The sequence below is a fragment of the Mus musculus genome, chromosome 19, assembly GCF_000001635.26.
Source record: "Mus musculus strain C57BL/6J chromosome 19, GRCm38.p6 C57BL/6J".
Classification (NCBI taxonomy): Eukaryota; Metazoa; Chordata; class Mammalia; order Rodentia; family Muridae; genus Mus; species Mus musculus.
Genome location: NC_000085.6, coordinates 20,221,943 through 20,231,460, shown reverse-complemented (window position 1 = coordinate 20,231,460; position 9,518 = coordinate 20,221,943).

Genomic DNA, 9,518 nt, shown 5'->3' with positions numbered 1-9,518 from the left:
CTGCAAAACTGCTAGCAGTGTTTATTGAAGAGGTTGGTTAAATAAAATAGAAGTTAAATTCCTGAACTTATGTGAACCTTGATAATTTAGAATTCCTAAATATATAAAGGAATTTTCTATTTAGCAAAGTCTTTGCCATGATGAAAACACATTGCCCCTTCACTGTTAAACTGACCAGCTGTAGGAAGCTATGTTATACTCTAAACCTACGGCTTAGCTCCTCTTTTCTGGTACATTTTTGTCTTTAGCTGCAGTAATTAACAGAAACAAAATAATAATGTGTTAGGGAATGTCGCATATGGATTGAGTCAACTTGAACATTGAACTGACTTCAACTTCCCTATTATTAATCAGCTCTACATTAATTTATTTTAAGTAAATACTCATTGAAGCAGAGCCTGAGCAGACTGTATTTAAGATGACAAAGTAGTTTAAAATGCAGGGATTATGAGATGATAATTAGCCTGGTAATCTAGGCATAAAAATTTTAGTATTATTTTATGTAGACTTGTTCACAGTTATTTGATTAGACAATTATATATAAAATTGATCATTTATAATATCTAATGTATAATAATAGTGTAGCTACTCAGTAAGTACTTTCAATTAAGGAAGTTAAATACAGTGTTTTATTCATTTCTCAGAATAATCTTGTGGCGTATGTGTTTTTCCTTTACTATTTTAGCAAGAGGAAAATAAAGACACACATAACTTATATGGTTACAGTAGCTATAGCTGTGAAATAGCTGCCTAAAGCAAAATCTAAGAGAGAAAGATAAGAGATATTATAAAAAATACTGTAGTGTAATATTGAAATGTTTTACTTGCATGGTACGTTTTATGTGCTTTTCAAGCAGACAGATCCATATGTTCTAGACTGAAAATCTTACTATATCTAGAGACAAAAAAAGAAACAAAACAAAACAAAACAACGGTGACCAATGGCAGAAGATGACAAGGAAGCAGACAGAAAATGGTGTGTAATTTTATTACATCAAAATAGTTTTATGGAGGATACCTAAAAGCAACTTGAAGGATTCAAAGAGAAAAAGAGGGTGTATGAGAGAGCATGAGAATATTTTTTCAATCATAAAAATGACAAACTAAGTTGTCTTTAAGATGTTTCCTACTAGCTAGAACTTTCTAGCTAATTACACATGACTGCGGGTATCTTAGCTCACTTACATTGAATATAGGAAATCTTTCTCCCTGTTCTTCCCTGTCCATTCTCCTGTTTTCTCCTGTTTATCCTGATCTTCCCCCTTTATCCTCTTTCCTCTCCTCTTTCTCCAGTAGTGGAATTATCATAAAGATATTGTGTATTGATGGTAAATTATGTAAAAGAGTCATTTTTACCTGATATTTGAAGCTCTCAATATCCTGAGACCATGCCTTAAATATATAAGCAGGTTGTTCATGGAGAGTCTAAATATTCATAATACATTACATTTTGGATCTCTTTAAGTTTTAGTATGCCTTTTTTTAAAAGTGGTTACATGCTCTTTTGAAAACATTAGATAAAGGAGAGAATATTACTTTCTCTATCATTAATTTACTGAATAAGATAAGAAAAAGGCACCATTAACTTTATATATACTAGATACTCTGATAGATACTCTGATAGATACTCTGATAGAATAGCACAGTATAAATTGAGCAAAATTGAACAAAATTTCTAAATTTTATAGTCAGATTTTGGCAATATAGTCATTAAAATCATCTGATATGAAACATACTACTTTTTTTTTTTTTTTTTTTTTTTTTTTTTTTTTTTTTTGGTTTTTCGAGACAGGGTTTCTCTGTGTATCCCTGGCTGTCCTTGAACTCAGAAATCCGCCTGCCTCTGCCTCCCAAGTGCTGGGATTAAAGGCGTGTGCCACTACCACCCGGCTTACTTCTTCTTCTTCTTCTTCTTTTTTTTTTTTTTTTTAGAACTGGAAAAGTACTTTTTAAATTCCACTTAGGAGAAACACATGGTTATAAAAACTATCCTGGGACATCTGGAAAGGTTTCTCTGAGAAGTTACAGATTAGTGGAAGCTGAAGAGAAGTTGAGTAAAAAGGGGGGAATAATCCAGAGCTTTCTAATGGTGTTCATAAGGAAACAGGCAGACTAGGTAGACAAGAGCCAGAGGAAACAGCCATTATAGAGCCTTTTTGAGTTATTACATGTAAATGACTTTGGTAAGTTTGATGATTAATTCTAAGTGCCCACTTTGGTGACCACTAAGCTTAGACCCAGTCCTTCTATACTACCATGACAAACTGTTTTTAGATGACTAAATATACAAGTTAAGGGCCAGATAGCAAACTCATAGTTCTGACTTAATTGTAAAGGTGTTTTCAAGAAATATCAATTAGAAATAGCTGAGAATAGTTAAAAGACAACAGTCCAGATTATTTTACATAGATAGATAGTTTTCAAAAGTTTCAGAAGTCCACAGAATGTGACATCTCATGTTACTTAGTAGTCATTTGTTGTTGAGACATACCTGCCCCTGACAGCACCCCATTCTTGGATTCAAAGAAGAAGCTGAGCATCTTTATCTCCAGGCAAGGTTGTACATTGTGGCAAGGTAGCCACTGGGCAGGAATTGTCTATTTCATCTACAGACAATACTGTCCAGGAAAGGACACCTTATGCAGAATAGTCATCTGGTGACCTTGCCGAGACAGGATGAGCAATCCTTAAAAATTTTCTTCTTTACGAAGATCAGTCAGATGATCCTGGGCCAAATGGCCACAGACTGATGCTCCAACATGTTAAGAAAAAGGGGAGTGTGTAGGTAGGCAGCGGTCTCTACAATTGGTTTCAGTTTTGGAAGCTATGTCAATGCTTCCTACATTTTCAGGTAAATTTTATGTCACTCACAGAATTCTGGCAGGATTGAAGGCTAACCGTCGTCTCTTAGCCAACCCAAGCTATTTAGCATTGAAAAAGAATACACACACATGCACACACACACACACACACACACACACACACATATGTATATATATATATATGCATATATATACACATATATATGTATATATAAGAAGATGTTTTTTTGGATAGTATACAAGCTAAACCAAGATATAACAGGTGTAAAATTAAAAGCCATTTAAAGTTAGCTGGTAGAATGCTAAGGGCATTGAGCAGCTTGGCAGCAAGCTAGCCTCAGGAACCATGGAGGCAGGCAACACCGCCAAGGCCAGTGCATAGCCAGTTTAGCGTGGTTTGATTTATAAAACTACACACTACAGGTAACTGTGAATATTTCTGGGGTTTAGCTGAGGTCACCTTGTGAAATGATGGGCAATCAGTACATCCAATGGCCTTCCAGAATATGGATAAAACTTGTTCAATCAGTGGGAAGTATAAACAGGACTAATACTAATCTCCTGTAATCTCTCTTCCCTCCAAGAAAAGGTATTTTGCTTGGATACTACCCCTGGCCTGAGCACGAACTCTGCTGTCATCTCTTGCCTGTTGGTCTACCCTGCTGATTATCTATTGTTAGAGCCATAATAGACACCTAAGCCAATTCCTTAAAATAATTTGCTCCTAATACAGTGCCTGTGAAAGTAATTCCTGGGGCTCAATGCAGACAGCAAAGTCTTTCATAAAATGTTATAGTGTGGGTGTGCTCTATGCACGTCCCCCAGCCCTAATTAAGTCCCCTCTAGCTTGTTTATGATACTTATAGAACATGAATGCAGCCCCACTGTTGTGGTGCTCAGGGACAAGTACACTCATGTGCATTATCAGCACCATTTAAGAATATTTCAACTTGTGAATCTGAGGATGTGGAATTCATGGATATAGAAGGAAATGGTGCCTAGATTACAGATAATAGAGACAAGATGTCAGACAAGCAGATAGTCACAGAATAGACACAGAGACACACTGAGAGTTAGAGAAGGAGGGTGAAAGAGATGGAAGGAGAGGGAGAGAAAGTAAGGAGAAGGGGGAGGAAGAAGAAGAAGAGGAAGAACAAGAACAAGAACAAGAAGAAAGAAAAAGTAAATTTCAGTGTTATAAATATCAGTCCTATTCCTTTTTATTTAGAGAAAACTGAACTAATCTACTAGGTTACTACCACGGTTAAACACATAACTTGATATTTTAGTCAGATATTAAATCTAATACATGGAAAAATAAATACAATATACAATTGAGACAAATGCATGTGATATAACCATCACTATGAAGAGACCTTGGTGGGAGTCATGAATAACCACGCAGAGAGATCTGGTTTCTGGGAGTTACAGTAGCCACCTCCATGGGAAAGTGTGCTGCTAAGAGTGCCTTTATGAATTATTTAGAACGAGAAAATTAAGTAACGAGCCCTGAACAACTGGCTAGCTCTTTCTGGGTTGCTTTCTCCTCGCATGGGGATATAGAAGACGATGAGTAGAGGAAAAAGAAAGTGAAGTAACCACTCAGCCAAATATAGCTTGAGAAACAGCACGGTGAACTCTCAGCATGGGGAGGAGAGGAGAGCACTCCTGAGGGAGACTTGCAGCCAGCCTCCTGCTCTTGTGATAGGAACCTTCACCAGCCAGGCGCAGCCCAACATTGTTCCTTATGCAACTGGGTTAGTCTTCTTGTTCTTTTCCTTGCAGCTTTCTGGAGAGTTTTACTGTAGGTAATGTCTGGGAAAGACTTTCTTTCAATGCTGGCTGGCTGCTACGAAGCCAGACAGTGAGTTAGTCAAGAGTGGAAGGCTTCTGTTCTTATTTGCCATTCGAAGTAGGTTCAGTTTGGGGGAAATAAAATAACCTAAGTGTCCCAATTTCGGGGTATGCAAAGGATATTTCTTATGGGTTGCTGTATAAACAGGAATCCATGTATTGGGACTCCTCTAGGTAGCAGTTTATAGTATTCATACAACTTACATGCTTTGAGACAAAGTGGAGGCTTGGGACTCTTGGGCAAGTAGGACAGAAAAATGTAGGGATACTTTTAGAGAGGACATGGCAAAACTATTTTAAAAGATTTCACTTATTTATGATGCAGACATTTTAATGACACTGACACATAGGAAGAGGCGATGGAGAAGTAACAAATTTAGCAGACTCTTTCATTCAGTTACTGAAGTGGTGAGAGAGGGTAGCTAGCATATTGCCCTTACTCAAGGTACGTATGTGACATTTATAAACTAGCCACACACTGTGCGACTGTGTATAATTGTACATTTACCTCAGGCAGCTTATTATATCTGTTGTTGAGAACACAGCTGTGGGTAAATCTGACCAGGCTTCTCCTGTTATCCTTGTAATCGTCCCACTAGAGTAGCGGTGATCAAAACTAGAGAAGAGTTTGTACACAGGCAGGCATATCTGTTGCAGCACTGTGAGGTTAGCTGGAACAGTACCTAACAAGGTATGTATTACATACTCAGGTTAACTGCTAGAAAGGGCCTCAGGAAAGGGAAAACAGCATGCTCTTTGATCAGCATCTTTAGGCTATGATCTTTGCGTGCCTGTTTGGATGGTAGTTCTACTTCAATGCACTCAACTTGTATATTTGTCTCCATTATATATGGACATTTCCATGTTTAAAGCTTAAACCTCTTGTATTCTCTTTGCAAGGCACTATAACATTTATGTTCCTTTTCTCCCCTTTTCACTTCCTCTCATCATTTCTTTCTTCTTTCATTGTTTTCTTCTTCTTTTCTTTCCCTTTGTCTTCGTTTCCTTGTAGGTCAGGGCATATCTTTCTTTTATTTCCATTGAGACCATTATTGTCAGGTGATTGAAAACCTTCTGGCACTCAAATGGTTTACAAAGTTTTGAATATATCACACATTCCCTTAGGTGGAGGGGCTACAAAAATTAACTTGTAGACAAACTCTTTCGTGTGCTGTGGAAGGGGAGACAGGAAATAAAAAGAACAACATGAGCAGTGCACGTTAAGCACAATGAAGAAGAAAGCTAAGGGGAAAGCTAGAGCAGGTCTAGGACATCAGTGGCTCTGGAGGATGTTTTTGAGGTGCTAACATTTGAATTGAGAGTAGGATGAAGACAATTTCCTAGATTAGTTGAGGAACTCAGAGAATTACAATAAGCATGCTTAACAAAGTGTAGACAAAATGTTTCATACTGGCAGGAAGACTATGATTCAGGTGGGCACGTCAATCCAGAAGGTCTCTGCATGACAAGGAAGAGAGGAACACTTGTGGATTTTATTTCAATTGAAATGGAAGTTTCACTTGGCAGTGTATTGATGAGTTCAGGGCCTTAATTATTATTGAAAAAATATCCTGGTGTTCATAGTACTGGACAGAGAGCCATACAGAAATAGCTAGGAAGAAGTTACTTCAATATTTTAGGTAGGATATAATGATAGGTGCATTGGAATAATGGGTCAGTATTTTAGAGCACGGACTGTTCTTCCAGAGGACCCAGATTCAACCCTAAGTACCCACATGGCATTTTACACCTGTGTGCAATTCCAACTCCAGTGGATCCAACTCCCTTAACCAGACATACATGCAGGTAAAACAACAGCACACATGCAATGAACAAATATATAAATAAATAATCTAAAAACAGAATTAATGGTGGAAATAATGAGAGATTCTGTTTAAAGATAAACACAGCTTGTTTGTTTATCTTTAAAATGGTGGTGCACATCTGCAGTCCCAACTACCAGGTAGCCTATAGTGGTTATCGTTTTGGTCTTAGGAGTTCTATACTAACCTGGGGTATAACCCTCTACCTAAAAAAATAATGATAAGGTACAAAAGAAAAAATATCAGTGGTGGAAAGAATCAAAGTAGAGTAAGAGAACAATCAAAGGTGATCCTAAGGTTTCCTGTTGTTCTTGTCTGTTTGTTTGCTTGTTGCAGTTTGAAAGAGGGCCTCACTGTATAGCCCTAGCTTTCCTTAAGGTTGTTATGTGGATCAGGCTGTCCTTGAAGTCACAAAGGTCTGCTTCCTTCTGCTAGGATTGAAGTTATATACTACGGTGCCACTTGCTCAGATCCTAAATTGAATGAGTGGTTCTTGAGCCCCTTGGCAAGAAAGTCACTAGCACTTAAGAAGGGTGGAAAGTAAGGTACTACATAAATGTGCATGCTGGATCAGAAGAATGGCTACACCTTTTTGTCTGCTTTGAGTTTCCATAGTATCGTCAGATAATGATCTTGATCCACTGAGATGAACATGAAGTTGGAAGCAGGACTGACACTAGAGATAACAACTTTAAAGTCATCAATGAGTATGTAAGAGTTTGGTGATATCTTGAGAGTTCAAAACAGCCCTGACTAGCAAGAAATGAGTGATAAGGTCTGTGAGATTTTTGGGTCATCCATAATGACCAGCTCCACAGAAGAAAAAGAGGGAGAGAAAAATTGGGGATTGAATATCTCAGAAAGAGATAGACGGTCACTTGCAAAACATACATTTTATGTCAATTTGGATGAAGTAGTAATTATACACAAAGAACTTTGTCATACTTTGGGAAGAGTCATAATTACAGGCTCAAGGGAATGGATGCAGATTAAGTTTTCATTATTTTCTGTCACATTTTAATGCATACTTAAACTTCCTCAATGAGTATCTCTTTTGATTTATCCACAGAACAATTCATTTATTCCATACATAAACAAACATATTGATTGGCACATATATGAGTTTAGAAACAGACACACACACACACACACACATACACACACACACACACACACACACGAATGCACACACACACACACAGACACACATGAATGCACACAAACCCCTAGATCCTCAGTGGCTTTTCGCTTTAAGAGTAAAAGCCATTAACCATATTCATATACATTATTGGTAGGATATACTCATGACTCCTGTTTACTGAGTGCTGACATCAAGACCTGCCCAAACACTATGGCACATTCATTTAATAATCTCAGTGTTTTCAGATTTTAACTCTCTACCCTTTACAAATAAAGAATCAAGAAATTGTTTGCTCAGTGTCACAATGTGGATTGTCTGCTCATTTGATGTGACAAGATTCTAACAACAGCAACTTCATGAAGCAAAATTTGTTGTCCTTCACTTGGTGCAGAGTCAAAAAAGAAAACAATGAACTTTAAAATGGGCCATTTATATTAAAGAGGAATCTTTATGTAATAGCTCTGCTAGTTGAGTCTTAGAAAACAGTTCTTTTGGAATTTGTAGGTATGGCAAGATGGCCAGTGAGCATTTATTTGAGGTAGGGAGATAATTATTTTAGCTAGATTGCAAATGGCTGAAGCAGGTGACTGAGATGTGTTCACAGAGAAGCGATACCACTGACGGGACAAGCTGGTAGCCTGTGCGAGCTGCTCTGTGTGTCTTGTGCAAGCTGCTCAGTCTGTCCTTCCCTGCTGCTGCTCCTTCAGTGCCTTTCCAGTCCAGGGTTTAAGGTGACTGCATTTTGTTAGGAGTGAAATTCTGAACTAGATTAGGGATGGGAATTCTGGAATGATCAGTGTATCTCAATCAATGTCTGGGGAAAAAACTTTCTGAGGGAAGGGCAAATTCCTCCTAAGATGAGTTACAATCTGTGAGAGGAGAGTGATGGAAAGGAGGACAAGCCATGGGCCTGGGACCATTGCCCTTGTTACCAATAATGAACCTAAATAAGTCCATTGGCTTAGCTGTAGATGATACCTCTGATTAAAGCCACCCCATAAAGTAAAAACCCCAATGTTCTCTCAATTCTCCCTCCCATACCCCTCTCTTGGAAAAGTAGCCACTGGCTCCCTTCTGTTAGACTCTTGGGTGGGAGGGTGAGAATTAGCCTTAGTATCCTCCTAACTGCAGAATTCCCTATGATAGGGAAAATGAATCAGAGCAGACATGGCTCATAGTGCTTTCTAATCAGTAACTTTCCTTGATATTTACAGAACCTTGGGAGCATACAGATAACAGCATACCATCCCAAATGGCATCTTCCATGATGCCAGCCTATTTTACATGCCTCACATGACTTCTTCTATCATCCCTGTGCCTTTAGTTTCTAGGTGGATTTGTAGCAACTGCAATCCTGTTTGGTTGGCTGGCTCTCTGAGTAAACTTCTTTCCATTGCTCCAGAACTTGTTCTTGAGACATTGACTTCTTCCTGTGATGTGCAAGGAACTCAGGTTCACAGTTACACTGACAGCATCTGCAAGCAGCATGGCTTCCATGGCTCCAGACAGGAAGGCCTGAAGCTACAGAATGACTTAGGGCAGAGGGTCCAGGTCCCACCTATCAGGGAGAGCCAAATAAAGTGTAGAAGTAAGTAACTGAGAATGGACTTTTTGCCTTTGAAGGATACATTGGCTCAGAAAGGTCAAACTTGTTACACATGACACAGTAAACCTTGATGAACAACCTAAGGACTACTTAACTTTCTACCCTCTGTGTGGCTCCTTGCTTTGATGGGGGCTCTGGAAAGGAAGAGAATGGGAGTGTTTGAGAGAGGAAGTGAGAGATTACCATTATTATACCCAAGGAGGAATTCCAGATGTTTAATGATTGTCAACTAAAAACTTTCTCCAAGTTCCTAGATATCTCCCACTGCTGAA